The sequence below is a fragment of the Oncorhynchus kisutch genome, unplaced genomic scaffold (assembly GCF_002021735.2).
Source record: "Oncorhynchus kisutch isolate 150728-3 unplaced genomic scaffold, Okis_V2 Okis06b-Okis10b_hom, whole genome shotgun sequence".
In the NCBI taxonomy this organism is placed as follows: domain Eukaryota; kingdom Metazoa; phylum Chordata; class Actinopteri; order Salmoniformes; family Salmonidae; genus Oncorhynchus; species Oncorhynchus kisutch.
The window spans coordinates 3,825,623-3,838,122 of NW_022261983.1; the positions used below are offsets into that span (position 1 = coordinate 3,825,623).

A 12,500-nucleotide genomic window follows, 5' to 3' on the forward strand; every position below is an offset into this window, starting at 1 on the left:
AGAGAGAGAGAGACAGAGAGAGAGACAGAGAGAGAGAAAGAGAGAGAGAGAGAGAGACAGAGAGAGACAGAGAGAGAGAGAGAAAGAGAGAGAGAGAGAGACAGAGAGAGACAGAGAGAGAGAGAGAGAGAGAGAGAGACAGAGAGAGAGAGAGAGAGAGACAGAGAGAGAGAGAGAGAGAGAGAGAGAGAGAGAGAGAGAGAGAGAGAGAGAGAGAGAGAGAGAGAGAGTGTGTGTGTGTTTGCGTGTGTGTGTGAGAGAGTGATTAGTGTGTGTGTTCATACGTGCATGCCTGCGTGTGTGTAGTAATAGAGATGGAGTGTTTTCAAAGGCATCTACTAAAGTGGTAGATGTAAACCCGGTCCATCCCAACTGATGTCAGCGCTGTAGCCAAAGTCACGTTTCACTCACATCCCCATTGATCAAAACAGACGTATCCTGTTGGGGATAGGATAATGTGTAACCCTAACCCTAAATCTAACCCTAGCTTCTAACCCTAACATTTAATGTCATTCTAACCCTAACACTAAACCCCCTAGAAATAGCATTTGACCTCGTGGGGACTAACAAAATGTCCCCAGTTGGTCAATTTTTTGTTCGTTTACTATACTTGTGGGGCTTCTGATCCACACACACACACACACGCACGCACACACGCACGCACACACACACACACACACACACACACACATACACACACAAACACATTTAAATATATATATACAGTGCCTTGCGAAAGTATTCGGCCCCTTGAACTTTGCGACCATTTGCCACATTTCAGGCTTCAAACATAAAGATATAAAACTGTATTTTTTTGTGAAGAATCAACAACAAGTGGGACACAATCATGAAGTGGAACGACATTTATTGGATATTTCAAACTTTTTTATTGGACTTTTTTAACAAATCAAAAACTGAAAAATTGGGCGTGCAAAATTATTCAGCCTCCTTAAGTTAATACTTTGTAGCGCCACCTTTTGCTGCGATTACAGCTGTAAGTCGCTTGGGGTATGTCTCTATCAGTTTTGCACATCGAGAGACTGACATTTTTCCCATTCCTCCTTGCAAAACAGCTCGAGCTCAGTGAGGTTGGATGGAGAGCATTTGTGAACAGCAGTTTTCAGTTCTTTCCACAGATTCTCGATTGGATTCAGGTCTGGACTTTGACTTGGCCATTCTAACACCTGGATATGTTTATTTTTGAACCATTCCATTGTAGATTTTGCTTTATGTTTTGGATCATTGTCTTGTTGGAAGACAAATCTCCGTCCCAGTCTCAGGTCTTTTGCAGACTCCATCAGGTTTTCTTCCAGAATGGTCCTGTATTTGGCTCCATCCATCTTCCCATCAATTTTAACCATCTTCCCTGTCCCTGCTGAAGAAAAGCAGGCCCAAACCATGATGCTGCCACCACCATGTTTGACAGTGGGGATGTTGTGTTCAGGGTGATGAGCTGTGTTGCTTTTACGCCAAACATAACGTTTTGCATTGTTGCCAAAAAGTTCAATTTTGGTTTCATCTGACCAGAGCACCTTCTTCCACATGTTTGGTGTGTCACCCAGGTGGCTTGTGGCAAACTTTAAACAACACTTTTTATGGATATCTTTAAGAAATGGCTTTCTTCTTGCCACTCTTCCATAAAGGCCAGATTTGTGCAATATATGACTGATTGTTGTCCTATGGACAGAGTCTCCCACCTCAGCTGTAGATCTCTGCAGTTCATCCAGAGTGATCATGGGCCTCTTGGCTGCATCTCTGATCAGTCTTCTCCTTGTATGAGCTGAAAGTTTAGAGGGACGGCCAGGTCTTGGTAGATTTGCAGTGGTCTGATACTCCTTCCATTTCAATATTATCGCTTGCACAGTGCTCCTTGGGATGTTTAAAGCTTGGGAAATCTTTTTGTATCCAAATCTGGCTTTAAACTTCTTCACAACAGTATCTCGGACCTGCCTGGTGTGTTCCTTGTTCTTCATGATGCTCTCTGCGCTTTTAACGGACCTCTGAGACTATCACAGTGCAGGTGCATTTATACGGAGACTTGATTACACACAGGTGGATTGTATTTATCATCATTAGTCATTTAGATCAACATTGGATCATTCAGAGATCCTCACTGAACTTCTGGAGAGAGTTTGCTGCACTGAAAGTAAAGGGGCTGAATAATTTTGCACACCCAATTTTTCAGTTTTTGATTTGTTAAAAAAGTCCACTTCATGATTGTGTCCCACTTGTTGTTGATTCTTCACAAAAAAATACAGTTTTATATCTTTATGTTTGAAGCCTGAAATGTGGCAAAAGGTCGCAAAGTTCAAGGGGGCCGAATACTTTCGCAAGGCACTGTATTTCGCCCTTTATTTAACCAGGTAGGCCAGCTGAGAACAAGTTCTCATTAACAACTGCGACCTGACTAAGATAAAGCAAAGCAGTGCGACACAAACAACACAGAGTTAGTTACACATGGTAACATAAAGACACATACACACACGCACGCACACACACACACAGACACACGCATACTTGTGCACACACGTACACACACACGCACACACACACACATACAGACACATACACACATGCATACACATGCACACAGACACAGACACAGAGACACACAGACACACAGACACACAGACACACAGACAGACACACAGACACACATAGACACACAGACACACACACATAAAATAAACAGATGTTTCACTAATCAAGTCTAATTGAATTATTTACATCTCGTTTGCTAATTGATCAGACTAGCCAAATGAAGGAGAGGTTAAATAACGGGACTATCCAACTCAGAGAAAGGAGAGGGGGAGCAGGCAGGGGTCAGCGTCTCTGGTGAGAGCAACCCCACCATGCACACCCTCTATGATCAGTGGATAGAGAGAGGCGTGAGTGGCTGGATATGGAGGGCAAGAAGGGGGTTTCTCTGTTACCATAGAGATGACAGGACATTGGGCTAGGTCCTAGGATACTGTTACTAGGCAGGAGAGAGCCACACGCGAAACATCTGTAACAGAGCTGAATGGGTTGAATGGTAGACCACGTCAGAGAGAAGAAATAAAAAAATGGCTAAATATATGGTAAATATGTTTTTGAAAATGATGTTTATATTTATATGTATATTGTTATCTATAGTAAAACATGGACAAAATTACCATATGACCATATTACCATATTTCAACAACTGTGAAAAAAAATGGTTTTGTGTGTTTAGCCATTTGGATTTTAAGGTCTTGGCAGTCTTGCCAAGCTGATGACTGACAAGCCAACAGTAAACAGAGTCTAGTCTATAAGTTGAGTCTAGTCTATAACAGTGGTCCACAGTAGACAGGCCTGATGCACTACCTAGGGGTCAAGTTTAACATGTACAACAGCATGATAAGAAAATTGTCCCACAACGTTGTCCCCCTTCAACGTTATTATAGTCTCAGTTGTTGGAGTGCTTTATTCCTTCTCCTCAACACTGATTTAGCTGCTGTTTGCGGAGTCCATAGTAGAACAGTCTGTGTCAACAGGACTTTTGTTAGTCTTATCAGCAGTTTCTCTCAGGAAGAGTTGTCCTGAGACTGTGACTGTCCTAATATGGACACCGTATCTTTAGCATTTACATTTGAGTGATGTACAACACATGGAAAAACTCAGGCCTCTTGCAAATATGGCTCATGCGATCACTCTAAACTCGGAACAGGCCTGCTCTTGTCTCAAATGTCTTCTCCAACACTAAAGCCATTATCATTGAACAATGTTTTATGAAACTTTGAAGGAATCTATCAGCACATGTCCACACAACAAAACTGCCAGCTAGTTGTAGCCTGTAGATGAAGTCAGAGTATCTTCACACAGGAAGCGTAATACTGGTGCTTTGGCCTTGTCTTTCCATCCCTGTAACACTGGCTCCATCTCCTGGCCAGCTCACATGTCTCCACTCATCATTATATTCTGAAGTGGGATCAGCCTACTGCTCACACGTCTCATCAAGATGTGTTTCCCAAATGGCCGGTTACTCACAAGAGTGGCTTCGGTTCACTGAGGAGACTTGACCACACACACACACACAAATTAGCACACACACAAACACGCACGCACACACATACACACACACATCATCACACACCAACATGGAATAAAGCCCACAAAAGTTTGCATGTATTGTGGTCATGACTGTAGGTACGTACGTGTCGCCACACAAAATCTCCTCACGCTCACTAGCAGTCTCCTCACGCTCACTAGCAGTCTCCTCATCCTCCCTAACAGTCTCCTCATCCTCCCAACCAGTCTCCTAAAACTCCCTAGCAGTCTCCTCACGCTCACTAGCAGTCTCCTCATCCTCCCTAATAGTCTCCTCATCCTCATTGCAGTTTCCTCACGCTCAATAGCAGTCTCCTCATCCTCCCTAGAAGTCTCCCCATCCTCCCTTGCAGTCTCTTCATCCTCCCTAGCAGTCTCCTCACATTCCCTAGCAGTCTCATCATCCTCCTTAGCAGGCTCCTCATCTTCCCAACCAGTCTCCTAAAACTCCCTAGCAGTCTCCTCACGCTCCCTAGCAGTCTCCTCATCCTCCCTAGAAGTCTCCTCACACTCACTAGCAGTCTCCTCATCCTCCCTAGAAGTCTCATCCACCCTAACATTCTCCTCACCCACCTTAGCAGTCTCCTAATCCTCCCTAGAAGACTCCTCATCCATCCGAGCAGTCTCCTCATCCTCCCTAGCAGTCTCCTCATCCTCCCTAGAAGTCACCTCATCCTCCCTAGCAGTCTCATCATCCTCCTTAGCAGGCTCCTCATCCTCCCAACCAGTCTCCTAAATCTCCTTAGCAGGCTCCTCATCCTCCCAACCAGTCTCCTCATCCTCCCTAGCAGCCTCCTCAAGCTCCCTAACAGTCTCCTCATCCTCCCTAGCAGTCTCCTCACGCTCCCTACCAGTCTCCTCACGCTCCCTAGCAGTCTCCTCACGCTCCCTAGCAGTCTCCTCATCCTCCCTAGCAGCCTCCTCAAGCTCCCTAACAGTCTCCTCATCCTCACTAGCAGTCTCCTCACGCTCCCTAGCAGTCTCCTCATCATCCCTAGCAGCCTCCTCCTTCTCCCGAGCAGTCTCCTCCTCCTCCCGAGCAGTCTCCTCATCCTCCCAAGGATTCTCCTCCTCCTCCTCCTCCTAGGCTAGGTCTACTCATCCTGTCTAACAGTCTCCTCATCCTCCCTAGCAGTCTCCTCACGCTCCCTAGCAGTCTCCTCATCATCCCTAGCAGGCTCCTCATCCTCCCTAGCAGCATACTCACCCTCCCTAGCAGTCTCCTCATCCTCCCTAGAAGTCTCACCCACCTTAGCAGTCTCCCAATCTTCCCTAGAAGTCTCGTCATCCACCCTAGCAGTCTTCTCATCCTCCCTAAGATTCTCCTCATCCTCCCTAGCAGTCTCCTCATCCTCCCGAGCAGTCTCCTCATCCTCCCTAGAAGTCTCACCCACCTTAGCAGTCTCCCAATCTTCCCTAGAAGTCTCGTCATCCACCCTAGCAGTCTTCTCATCCTCCCTAAGATTCTCCTCATCCTCCCTAGCAGTCTCCTCATCCCCCCGAGCAGTCTCCTCATCCTCCCTAGAGGTCTACTCATCCTGTCTCGCAGTCTCCTCACACTCCCTGGCAGGCTCCACATCCTCCCTAGTAGTCTCCTCACGCTCATTAGCAGTCTCCTCACGCTCCCTAGCAGTGTCCTAATCCTCCATAGCAGTCTCTCATCCTCCCTAGCAGTCTCCTCATCCTCCCTAGCAGTCTCCTCACACTCCCTAGCAGTCTCTTCATCCTCCCTAGCAGTCTCCTCAAGCTCCTTAGCAGTCTCTTCATCCTCGCTAGCAGTCTTCTCACGCTCCCTAGTAGTCTCCTCATTCTCCCTAGCAGCCTCCTCCTCCCAAGCAATCTCCTCACACTCCCTATCAGTCTCCTAATCCTCCCTAGCAGTCTCCTCATCTTCCCTAGAAGTCTCCTCATCCTCCCTAGCAGTCTCCTCATCTTCCCTAGAAGTCTCCTCATCCTCCCTAGCAGGCTCCTCACACACCCTATCAGTCTCCTCATCCTCCCAATCAGTCTCCTCCTCCCTAGCGGTCTATTCATCCAGTCTCGCAGAAGTCTCAAAGGGCAGCTTGCAGTAAGTGCACACCAGAGGAGGCTGATGGTAGGACCTATTTGAGCTCATTGTAAAGACTGGAAAGAGAGTAAATGGAACGGTATCAAACAAATTGAAACCACATTTTTGACTGCGTTCCATTCATTCCAGCCAGTGCAATGAGCCCGTCCTCCTGTAGCTCCTCCCATCAGCCTACTCTGCTGCACAGATGCTAAACAGAACCAAATCCTATTCTCACTACAGGGTCCTCCTCTACTGTCTATTCATAGAATACAATCAATTCAGATGCTTTCACATTAGGGGTCTCCACCACAGACATAGAATTACTGGAATGGACTTTCCCATTCAAGTCATTCAACTGCTGTTGTCCCAACATCCTTGACTTTCATTTGGTGATGTTGGTGTTCAGTGAAGATACACGTACATCAAGAATGGAGGGCTCATTGTGGCTTAGCTATGCTCTTTGGTGGACTTTCTTCACATGCTTGATGTCTTATGCTTACCATGGAAAACACCATTAGGGGTGGATGATGTGAGTTCCCCCCTCCATACAATGTAAAACACCTTGAACCTCTGGAAAAGCACTGCATAAATCCTATCCAGAATTGTTTTAATTGAACCCTGGTAGAGAAAGGTGAGTTAAACCGCCTTTATAAGACTGTCATGCTGAGACTGACTGTTCTAATATGGACACCGTACAAGTCTTTTAACTAAAACTGTTGTTTTTGGGCACCAGGCTGTAGAGCTTGGTATTAGCCGGCTGATCCTCACATTAGGGATCTGTTGTCTATTTGCTGAACACCACAGCCGTCACTATGGTCTCACACTGTGTTTCCTAGCAACGCCGATGGGCTGTCCACCTCTTCCTGCATCCTGATCTGGCAACCCAGGGAACCTGGAGAGTGAGTTTATACAGGATACCAAGGTCACTCAGTAAACACAGATAAATACAGGACACCAAGACTAGGCCTCACAATCAAACACAGATAAATACAGGACACCAAGACTAGGCCTCACAATCAAACACAGATAAATACAGGACACCAAGACTAGGCCTCACAATCAAACACAGATAAATACAGGACACCAAGACTAGGCCTCACAATCAAACACAGATAAATACAGGACACCAAGACTAGGCCTCACAATCAAACACAGATAAATACAGGACACCAAGACTAGGCCTCACAATCAAACACAGATAAATACAGGAGACTCAGGACTTGACCTCTCAATAGAATACTGTCTGTTCAGACAAGATACCAGAACCAAGGCATGTCAATAGCCACAAGACACTCATGACATCAGACATGACATTAGACATGACCTCTGACATGATATCAGACATGACATCAGAGTAGACATTCACATCATAAGTGATATCCTGTTCATGATAGGACATGATGACAATATCTAATCTTTAGGTTTCAGGACCTTGTAGAGGGCTTGTTAGCGTACTACCTATTTTGTGTGATCATAGCCAGATGAGGGTTGGTGAAGGATGGTCTGCGATGGGGACAGGGAGAAATTATAGGGTGTTTATTATGCATACATGCTTCAAGCCAGTAAAATCAACCAGAAAGACTATTGCTGTTCTCCTTCTAGGGGCCAAATTAATTATCATCCTAAACCCTCTATTGAACCATGAGTATTGGGGTTATGCCATTACGCAACAGCTGCTGTTGCTGAAAGTACAAGTTGATCAGCCAGTGATCCAAACAGATGTAGGTAGAGGAGCTCCAAGTTCCCGGAAGAACAAGATGATGCTGATAATACCTTTAAGGAGAGAAGCTTAGAGATTAACACTCAGCGAAAAGATTACACTGCAGTCTTCAGATTACTGTGTGACTGTGTGTGTGAGAGAGAGTGTGTGTCTGCGTGTAAGAGAGAGAGTGTGTTTTAGTGTGTCTAAGTCTGTGTGTGTGTATGAGAGAGTGTGTGTAAGTATGTGTCTAAGTCTTTGTGTGTGTGAGAGAGTGTGTGTAAGTGTCCTATGTGTGTCTATGTGTGATTCTGCAGGAGGCTGCTGAGGTATCAGTTTAAGGGGGGAAGCTGGGTTGAGTCTCAGGGAGTCAGAGTGCAGCTGAAGACGTCAGGGGTCAGAGTGCAGCTGAAGACGTCAGGGGTCAGGATACTTCACATATAATACTCATTCAGTACCTCCAGACGGTCTGTGTGGATGGCTGGCAGCATATTCACAACCGACCTCCCTCTCTCTCTTTATTCAGGCCAAGCATTGATCCTCTAGCCAGATGTTAAAATATCTTATTTCATATTCTAACCCCCTTCCAAGGATAGATACACATACACTCATGCACTCATGCACACACACACACTCAAACATAAACACTCATGCACACACACACTCAAACATAAACACTCATGCACACACACACACACACACACACACACACACACACACACACACACACACACACACACACACACACACACACACACACACACACACACACACACACACACACACACACACACACACACACTCTTTGTTGTAATTGTTTTATTGCACACCTTTATCATTTAGCTAACAGATGTTCACAGCAACAATGCAATAGGAGAAAACAGAACAGAAGCGTATCGCTGCGGCACTGCAGCCTCTTAGGTCTTCCAATATATTTATAGATATTTACAGTGACAATATGAAAATCGCAAGTACAACACCCAGGGCTGAGTTAACCCTTTAACTGCTGCTGTATGAAGGGGGGAGAAGGCTGAGTTGGTAGAGCAACTCCAGGGTTGTGGGTTCGATTCCCACGGAGGACCAGTACAAAAAAGTATGCAAAAATGTATGCACTCAGTACTGTAAGTCACTCTGGATAAGAGCATCTGCTAAATGACTCAAACGTAAATGTAGAATGTTAACTCTTTCAACTTAGTCTGAGGATCCAGGTCAAACAGGCTGTAGTGTGAAATCTATGTAGTTGTAGTCCTGTTCGTATGGCCACCTGAAACATTCAGTACACCCAACATTCCACAGGCACCAGGTTAGCCATACGTAGCCAGATTCTAGGGGCTATTGGTGGAATATAGAACGCCTGTATAGAGCTCAACGCTTCCTGCAATCAAAGACAGCTTTTCAGATCATAAAATGGACATAACAGTAAATAGTACCAAAACATAATGAGTACCAAAACATAATGAGTACCAAAACATAATGAGTACCAAAACATAATGAGTACCAAAACATAATGAGTACCAAAACATAATGAGTACCAAAACATAATTAGTACCAAAACATAATGAGTACCAAAACATAATTAGTACCAAAACATAATGAGTACCAAAACATAATGAGTACCAAAACATAATTAGTACCAAAACATAATGAGTACCAAAACATAATGAGTACCAAAACATAATTAGTACCAAAACATAATGAGTACCAAAACATAATTAGTACCAACACATAATTAGTACCAAAACATAATTAGTACCAACACATAATGAGTACCAAAACATAATTAGTACCAAAACATAATGAGTACCAAAACATAATGAGTACCAAAACATAATGAGTACCAAAACATAATTAGTACCAAAACATAAAGAGAAATGTTTCAAAAAAAGAAAAACCTTTGAGCACACCCCTTATTTCCACATCCATGTTTAAATGTTATGACACGTCAATAAATCCTATGTGTTGAAAAGTGTTGAACAATACAACAGGAACATTGTGTGTGACTGTGTAGCCTGGACTGTAACAGGAAACTGCATTTGACATTTGTTTGGGGTTGTAATGGTAACTTTAGTTGGTATAAAAGATGAATGGCATGACAACGGGGTAGTGCATCTGACTTGTATACTGGTATACACTGTAATCACAGTTCCAACCTATCTTTACATCCACATGGATAGAGACTAGACTATTTCTCCCAAATAATCATTTCGGTGTTACTGACGTCAACTTGAGGCTGCGTGAAGTGTGAGCAAAACTGGTGAGAGATTGTTGGTAATAAAATAATCTCACGTGGGGATAAAGCAAAGAGATCATGTATTTTGGGGGGAAAACAGTAAAAATCTCTCATTTGTTACATGATATGCAGATACATGGGGATTTTTACCAAGACCTCGAAGGCCTATTAAATGAATAGTGTCAGACTGATATTCTCTTATGGCAGTATTTACATAGTCCAGTATTATTATTATTATTTGAATGAATCCCAAATGGCACCCTATTCCATATATAGTGCACTACTTTTGACCAGAGCCCTATGGGGTTAGGATGTCATTTGGGAGGTACCCTTTGTATCCACATCCTGTAAGCCAGGACTGCCATGCCAGCTGAGACCAGAACAGAGGCTCAGCTAACGTGAGATCTCTGAGACCAGAACAGATAGGCTCAGCTAACGTGAGATCTCTGAGACCAGAACAGATAGGCTCAGCTAACGTGAGATCTCTGAGACCAGAACAGAGGCTCAGCTAACGTGAGATCTCTGAGACCAGAACAGATAGGCTCAGCTAACGTGAGATCTCTGAGACCAGAACAGATAGGCTCAGCTAACGTCAGATCTCTGAGACCAGAACAGAGAGGCTCAGCTAACGTGAGATCTCTGAGACCAGAACAGATAGGCTCAGCTAACATGAGATCTCTGAGACCAGAACAGAGGCTCAGCTAACGTGAGATCTCTGAGACCAGAACAGAGAGGCTCAGCTAACGTGAGATCTCTGAGACCAGAACAGATAGGCTCAGCTAACGTCAGATCTCTGAGACCAGAACAGAGAGGCTCAGCTAACGTGAGATCTCTGAGACCAGAACAGAGAGGCTCAGCTAACGTAAGAACTCTGAGACCAGAACAGAGGCTCAGCTAACGTGAGATCTCTGAGACCAGAACAGATAGGCTCAGCTAACGTGAGATCTCTGAGACCAGAACAGAGGCTCAGCTAACGTGAGATCTCTGAGACCAGAACAGAGGCTCAGCTAATGTGAGATCTCTGAGACCAGAACAGAGGCTCAGCTAACGTCAGATCTCTGAGACCAGAACAGAGGCTCAGCTAACGTCAGATCTCTGAGACCAGAACAGAGGCTCAGCTAACGTCAGATCTCTGAGACCAGAACAGAGGCTCAGCTAACGTCAGATCTAAGCAAAAACAAACATTTCAGTCATGTCGGTCACACTGTCATCATCTATCACAACTTCCTGTAAAGGCTATTCTCATGTCCTTGAAAAACATGTCCTAGTAAACCACGCAGCATGTTTTCATTCCAGCCATTTCAGCAAAGCATTGATTTAGAAGTTCCTCAGTCAAACATGCAGAATTTGTGAATAAATGGGGCAGCAATTATCTTAAGTGCCAACCATGAACGAGTGACACATTTTGATGGAAGGCTTTGATGAAAAGAAATGGAAAGATTGGATGATATCTAATATTAATGGACGAGGGCAAGGGCACTCAACACGAGTCAACTTCTGGGCTGCTGAGAGGTGCTTCAATAAGAGCCCTTGTTTAAGCTGCTTCCATCCAGGCTTTGAACACTGAATTTAAGTTGAACTGAAAGCTTTATTGAAAACGAAACCGGTAGCACTTTCTTTAATGGTGTACTGCTTCGACAGGTATTTAGGTGGTACTTATTAGGAAACTATGTGGCATCACTGAGTTCTAGCTGGGGCTTTCACTATACTTTATGCTTAAAATTCACCACAATTGGGAACTACCTGGATCAAAATGGTGTATATTTAAATGCTTGTTTGAATCCCAAAGTACCAAATGAGTACTTTATGTAGTAATTAATGGGGTATTACTGTACAATTACCATTTTACCATGTAATTCCTTAGTAAATACCAGGTACTTTCTGTACTGTAAACAGCCTATTGTATAATGTCTCATAGTAATGGAGGCCTATAAGCAAAGTCATAGATAGTGATGGGTTGAAAATGGAGGTAACTGATAAATAACGGTCACACTGATATTCATCATAAATAATATACTATATTATTTTCATACTCTCGATAAAATGAAAGCTTTATAAACCTTCTATTCCATTCCTCCAGTTACTGTGCATAAATTAATCTCAAACCACATTTGAACTTGTTAAAGTAAAATCTCATTTGGTTGTGTAAATATACTGTAGCTAGCTTAGCGCTAACCCGAGCAAACAATGATAGCCTTCGCATTCAAACAACCCCCCAAAAATAAAACAAGAAAACCAACAAAGTAAAATCAAAATGTTCCCTATTTATCATGTCCAAGAGAAGTAATAAAACATTGGTACTTAGCAAAGCCCAGGGCTCTTCTCTCCTCAGCTCACTGCTATATCTGTGGACCAACAGTACCTATATATAAACACACGTACATGGGAGGTTCCATAGAGGCATTGACGGCAAGTCTCGGAATTCACTGAATTCAAAATGGTGGCTCCCGCAC

General features: G+C 44.0%; 1 protein-coding gene and 1 pseudogene across 1 annotated transcript in view; both read right to left on the bottom strand.

The window, feature by feature from the left end:
* The window catches only part of LOC109878912 (TOM1-like protein 2), a 37,824-nt pseudogene extending 29,516 nt beyond the window's left edge, over positions 1-8,308 (bottom strand).
* Positions 8,309-8,619: 311 nt separating this feature from the next.
* Positions 8,620-12,500, bottom strand: part of LOC109887920 (extracellular serine/threonine protein kinase FAM20C-like) — a gene marked incomplete at its 5' end in the record, with an annotated part of 8,469 nt that continues 4,588 nt past the window's right edge. Inside the window, one exon of the mRNA XM_031814356.1 lies at positions 8,620-12,500. This exon is cut by the window's right edge and continues 444 nt beyond it.